Source organism: Physella acuta, unplaced genomic scaffold (genome assembly GCF_028476545.2).
Source record: "Physella acuta isolate Inbredline_101_S28 unplaced genomic scaffold, ASM2847654v3 ptg000151l, whole genome shotgun sequence".
NCBI classification, from domain to species: Eukaryota; Metazoa; Mollusca; class Gastropoda; family Physidae; genus Physella; species Physella acuta.
The window spans coordinates 980,741-987,314 of NW_026731670.1; the positions used below are offsets into that span (position 1 = coordinate 980,741).

The 6,574-nt window shown below is 30.3% G+C and overlaps 1 long non-coding RNA gene across 1 annotated transcript; it reads right to left on the reverse strand.

The window, feature by feature from the left end:
* Window positions 1-2,359: 2,359 nt before the first annotated feature.
* On the reverse strand, window positions 2,360-5,553 carry LOC131935651 (uncharacterized). The gene is made up of 3 exons (XR_009385964.1): window positions 5,463-5,553; window positions 4,859-5,072; window positions 2,360-2,737 (listed from the first exon to the last, which is right to left on the reverse strand). It is a non-coding gene; the product is annotated as an uncharacterized LOC131935651 (long non-coding RNA).
* Between the last annotated feature and the right edge of the window lie 1,021 nt (window positions 5,554-6,574).

Consider the following 6,574-nt stretch of genomic DNA (forward strand, 5'->3'; position numbering starts at 1 on the left):
TTTCCCCGAACAAATTATGTTTAAATATTTTGAAATGAAAAACAATTCCATTTCAGAAAATAAGACGTATCTTATGTGCAAATGTAAAACTGTTATACTTTTACGTCATCAAGATTTTGGTCACTCTGATATTTTATTTGAAAAACACCCAATAAAACTAGTGCGTTTTGCCAAATGTAAATTGAAATTACAACTGAGGAGGTATTACGCACCATTACCCACCCAGCTCTTTTGATATATAAGCTTATATATACATATTTAAAATGTACATAAAAACGTAATGATCAACATAAGAACTGTAAATAATGTAAAATTATAAACTAATCAAATGATCTTCTTTGAAAATTAGTGCTGGTCTGGTCATCTCTGCCATTAACATGTGAGCTTGTCTTGTTGTTTAAGTCATATACACTAGATCTGATCTTTCCATTTGTTCCGTTCACACAAGTCAAGCAATATTATGGTCATTATTGTGACATGGCACTATAAACTAGGATAATAAAAACATTAATGTTACTTCTTGTATACGCTTGATTTTTTTGTTATTTTGATATTAGGCTTAACTTACCTAATGGTATCCTAACATTTATGATTGAAACGCAGATTATATGTTTACTTTAGGTGTCAAAATGCTGGGTACTTTGCAAAGAAACTACTAGATTTTGTTTACTACATGGCTTCTTCGAATCCTCTACGCGTCTTGTGACGTAGCATTTACTTAGCCTTGGCAGCTTTTGTATTGACGTGTGGTAATCTAGATTTTTAATGACTTTGGCGTATTGATAGTGGAATAAGTTATATTAAAACGTCGCTGGAAATAAAAAAAATTACAAATCTTAACATATTAAAATATATTGTTTAATCAAAGTTATATATCTACGTGTTTTTCAATGATCAGAGAAAATAATTTTATTAAAAACACATATTTTAAACATCACAAAAAACTAAACTGCTAAACTCGCTGCTGAATTTCACCTTGTGTATCAAATCAATATTTTAAATAGCTTAAATAATTTGAAGCAAAGTCGTTTGAAATTTATGTATCGATCTTTTCTCTTTATCTTCTATTCTTCTATGTTTTTGCCTAACTCTATAGCGTCCTTTTAAGTGCATTTTTGTATAATGATTCAGAGTCTGTTTCATGAATGAATCTTCTCTATCTTTAGTGCCTGGTAGCTATCATTAATAATTTTTAAATCCTTATTAATTTTTATTAATTTGTATATTTAAATCATATTTGAGATGGTATTCGTCAGGAAGATTTTCAAAATTTAGTTTAAGCCTATTTGTCTAGAATATATTTTTGTTTCATTTTTTTCGCATTGAATTTCTTTTTCAACACGGTAACAAATGTTTTGAATGTAGAGTAATCAAATAGCAATGAATTTGGTATGGTTTTCACACCACACGAGCGCATTATTTTATTGAAAAAGGTACATACTTGCATTGTGTGGACTTCAATATTCTTGTGGTCTTGACTTCTTCATGTAGTAACATTTTGTCAAAATCACATATTGCAACAAAAAAGAGCAGTTAATCTACAATTTACTTTTGTGTTGATTACCCTACGTGCGTTATTTTTTACTAACATTTAAATCACAATTTAATTTAATAATAAGACAACATTTGAAATGATATTACGTAATTTTTTTGACTTCTAAGTGCAGTAGGCTATTTGTATTCTCATTTTAGTATTCTCATTTAGTATTATTAGTCAAAGTAATATTCACGTCATTTAATTTTGAAAAACGTAACTTTTTTCAACAACCTTATACGTAAATTGAGTAAATTACCCTTTACTACTATTATGCGTTGGGTGCTTTTCTTGGCAATAAAAATATCTTAGAATGACTTGTATGACTACTTTATTGGTGATTTAGTAAATTTACCGCAAACGATACTTCTCTTTTTGTTTGCTTTAAAATGTTTGATGTAACATTTGGATATTGTTAATTATGATAACATTGGTAAATAAACAAGAGCAACACACATTTTTAAAATGATTTTTAATAAATAGAAGTAATCCATAATTAATTAAGAGTGATGAACTAACGTAAAATTGCAATTAGGAAAATTAATAAACTTAATTTTTACTTTTTTTTGTGGGAAATATCGTTATTGTACTAAATAGTTAACATATTTTGTCGGTTTTTTCAAAGCTTTACACTTTTTTTAACGTAATCAGAATTCAAAGTATTTTAATCGTGCAAAAAATAACAAATCAAGATGCTATCGTATTTTGACGATTTAAAATTTTCTGGATGCAAAAAAATGTAGTTTTTCAATCATGATAATCTTTAGGCAAAAGATATTCTCATTTTTTGTCAATTTTAAGCTTAGTTAAATTCAGTTTCCGCAACCTTTCTCAGTACAAAAAAATTGTAACTGCGATCCTCTCACCCGTAAAAGTTCAAGAACATTATGAAGAGAAAAATAGTCAAAACCCCAAGCCTGTAAGCTATTGTCTGTGAGTAAGTGTGTGCTTTTTATTGTTTGTATATGTGTTGTAGTGAAAATAAATAATTATTTCCTTTCCACGAACACGTTTTAAATAATATCATACCAATAACAATACCCATAAAGAAAAAAAAAAAGATTTGTATTTGCAAAAGTAAAAATCTGTTATACTTTAACTCATCAAGATTTTGTGCACTCTGACGTCACCAGAAAACTGCAGATGATCATAGCAGTTCATTTTGTGATTTAACGTCTTAACGAAGTTGGAATTTATTTTAATCTGAAATATTTTTAAAAAAATTCCGTCAGCATTTTTTAAATAGAACATTATATTTTTGTAAATTTTTAAATTTACACGTAAGTTAGAATTTATATCCATTCATAACTATGCATAATAAAATGTTTTTGTATATATATATATATATATATATATATATATATATATATATATATATATATATATATATATATATATATATATATATATATATATATGCGTGTGTGTATGTGTGTATGTGTTTGAAAGTACGTTTTTTGATCTGTTTGTCCGTCACGCATAATTGCAACACATTTCATATGGTCGCCTTGAAACCAAGATATTGATGAGAATAATCCTAAAAATGTTTCTTCGAAAAAAAAATTCATAGGGTCGGCACCAGATGTCATAGCAATTCGTATCCGTTCAATAGTCATAGCGGTATGTGTTGCTTTTTATTCAGCATTAAAACAGCAACAGGCGCAAATAGTCACCAGAAGCGACCCGGGCTTTTTTGGTGGCTTTTTGGCGCCGAAGTTCGTGTTTAAAAATGAGTTTAAATAACGTCTATATACTTAGAAGAATATTCGAAGCTTTAATCGTTGTTTATATCGAAACTGCATGGAAAGATTAGGCGCCCCGGCTTTCCTTTAGGTGTTATGGTGCCTACATTCATTTTAAATAGTGCACTTGACTATGGACAGGATTGGGTAATACAGTCGTTCAGTAAAACATAGCATGCGTGTTCACAGGTGCCCCGGCTTGGCGCCATTGGCTATTTTGTAAGAACTTTGGTTCCTAAATTAATTTAAAGAGCACCCTAAGCGACATTCGATGATTTAACCACGCCAGGACAATAAGCTTCGCCCCGGTGGTAGTGTGACTCCCGCGACCACTTCTCTAACTTTCTAAAATCAGGGCGGTCGTAGGATTTTATTCTACCTCAATATAAGTTTTTAAGATTCACTCAAGGCTTTCATACAGCTCGTTATACGATGTTCTGAGTGCTAGTGTGTGTAAACTCGTGCCCCGAAAACTATAACTGGACCGGCATCCAATCGCAATATTTAGGAGTTTTAATGGGAATTTGCCTAGGAAGGTGTCTGTAAGTAAACAATGTGATTGAATAGGCAGCGCATCAGCAGGAAACGATGCCAAATGTCTCCAGTTTCCCTTTCAAACCTGCCTGTCTATAGGGTAAGTGAAGTAAAGTTCACTTGTTTCTGTGACCTCGACATATGAAGAGATAGTGTGGTCAGCACTATGCCCAGCCGCCTTTACTTTCCCTAACGTCAATTCGAATTCGAGACTTATAGGTTAGCAGTCCAGCTCTCTACCGTTAGACCACTCCGTCCCACGATGAAAATTTTTCTCTATATTTCGTATAAACAAAAAAAGTCGGATTTAAGTTTACCCATGTTCTATTAAACATTTAAGGGAAAAGATCAGAATAATAATGGTAAAATTTCTTCGAAACAAATGTTAGAATTTTTTAGGGGCGACTCTACACGAGGATGAGACTTTTCTTTTTATACTTTAATAAGATAAAAGTCATATGCTGTTTGGCGCCCATAGTTTACGAAGGGAAAATTCAGTACTTGGTATCCGTTGAATGTCAGTCTTGCATAGGTAGTCACAGATAATACGTGATTTAACTTACAAACGTACAATAGTAACATAGGAGAACTCGAAATGCAATCATGTTGCTTCTGCTGTAGTGTAAACTTTAGCTCCTGAGAGCTCCAAAGGGCGCTTTTGACACAAGGGTGGTCGTGCGTTTTTCATCACTATAACTAAAACTTTGATCAGCGACTTCTTTGTATTTTTAATAACTAAAATTGTAATCATCCAAAAAGTTGTACATTCGGTGTTAATAAATAGATGCTGTTGTAAACTGCTACATGGTGCAACTACTTAGAGGCCGCCTTATACAGAATGAGAGTCATCGCCCATATTAGTTTACTCCTTAACAGTTCGGCGGGTGATTTACTTTAAATGTAAACACGTTCGTTGAATTAAACTGCATTTATTTTTAAAAGATCACATCACGATGTGTTAACTAGTTCAGAATAGCATATAGCCAGTTACCGAAACCACATTTTTAAAAATTGTGACGATTTTAAATTTCAAAATGGTAAACATTACCACAGTAGAACCTGGACTTGTTAAAAACTGAATGACGAACTCCTTTTCGAATTCCAAATCAAAGTCGGAAGATTCAATTTCATCCGCCCATCGTCCGTTTTGAAAATAATTAATAGCATGTTTTCTAATGACACCCTGGTGATTAAACCTGGGGTTTAGGTGGGTGACAATATCTCCTTTGCCATCATTTAGGCATGTAATGTTAAGTTGGAACCTGTGAACATAAAGTAAAATATTATAGCAGAAATATAAAATTTGACATACGTATAATAATATTAATTTCAATACATTTTAGATTTTAATATAAATGTTTCTAATAATTCTTTATAAAATAGTATGCAAAATTTGATTATTAATGTGTTTATTATCGAATACCACATTGCAGGTTTTCTTAATTATATACCGCAGTTTATTCACAGATAGTATTTAATTTATACAATGGACGAAATAATTTGTATATATATATATACCTTTTAAAAATGAATTATACAAAAAAGAAAACAAAATCTGCTAATGTACTCGATAATTATAACTGTGGAGATTAAAGTAATTATTTTTCAATTTGTTGTAGAATAATTGCTAAATATTTTAACTATATTTTTACTGTTTGGCATTTGAAGTTGGATATCCATAAATGACAACTTTTTCACCACCATCACGTCTTTCAATCTTTTCTAGGGAGTCCTAAAATAAAACGTGATTTTAAAAGAAATCAATATTGATTTTTGTCATTTTTTAAGGATAAACATGTGTATCTATTAATTTAAAGAAATGTTTGTATCTTTAAAAAAAACAACTAAAATATTAACATGTAAGTCAAAAGACGTTTTATGTTTAGAGTACCATCAATCGTGCTAACAGTATACTGCTTAAGTATGTTTAAAATATGAAATGTGTTTAAACTTACTGGGTTCATTTTCTGCAACAGAATGTTTATGTATTAGTGCATTTAGTATATTAGGTCACTTTTAGGTATTATCCTCAGGCGCAGGGGCCGGCGGGACAACGAGATATAGTAAAATACTCCAGCCGCAGACGTAGGCGCAGCCTGAAGGTACAATGAGGTATAGTAAAATACTCGGGATGTGGATGTGGATGTGGATGTGGAGGGGCAGGCGCAGGCGGAGGCGGATGTGGAGTAGGTCAGTAGGTCAGTAGGTCAACACCTAGTGGTAACCTAGTTACGTAATTTTAAAGAGATTTTAATGAGCTTTTAATGAGTTTTTAATTTAATTTTGTAATTTTTATTAACTAGTTACGTAATTTGATTTTTTGTTTGATTTTAATTAATTTGATTTTAATTTTTAGTTTTAATTAATTTGATTTTAATTACTTTGTTTATATTTTGTAATTTTTATTGACTAGTTACGTAATTTTAATTATTTGTTTGTTTTTAATTAGTTTGATTTTAATTCTTTTTTACTTTAATTACGTATTTAGTTTGATTTTTTTAATTTAAATTTGATTTTATTTTTTTAAATTTTTAAATTTTTAAATTTTTAAATTTTATTTTTAAATTTTAATTAATTTTAATTAGTTTAATTGTTGTTTATTTGTTGTTTATTTGTTTGGTTTAATTTATTTGTTGTTTGTATGTTTTTATTAATTTTTAAATTCTCCTGCACAACGAATGTGTACAAAAACAGGTTAAATTCTCCCCCCACAACGACCGTATACAAAAAATAGAAAAGTCTTTGTATAGGTCCCGACGTAACG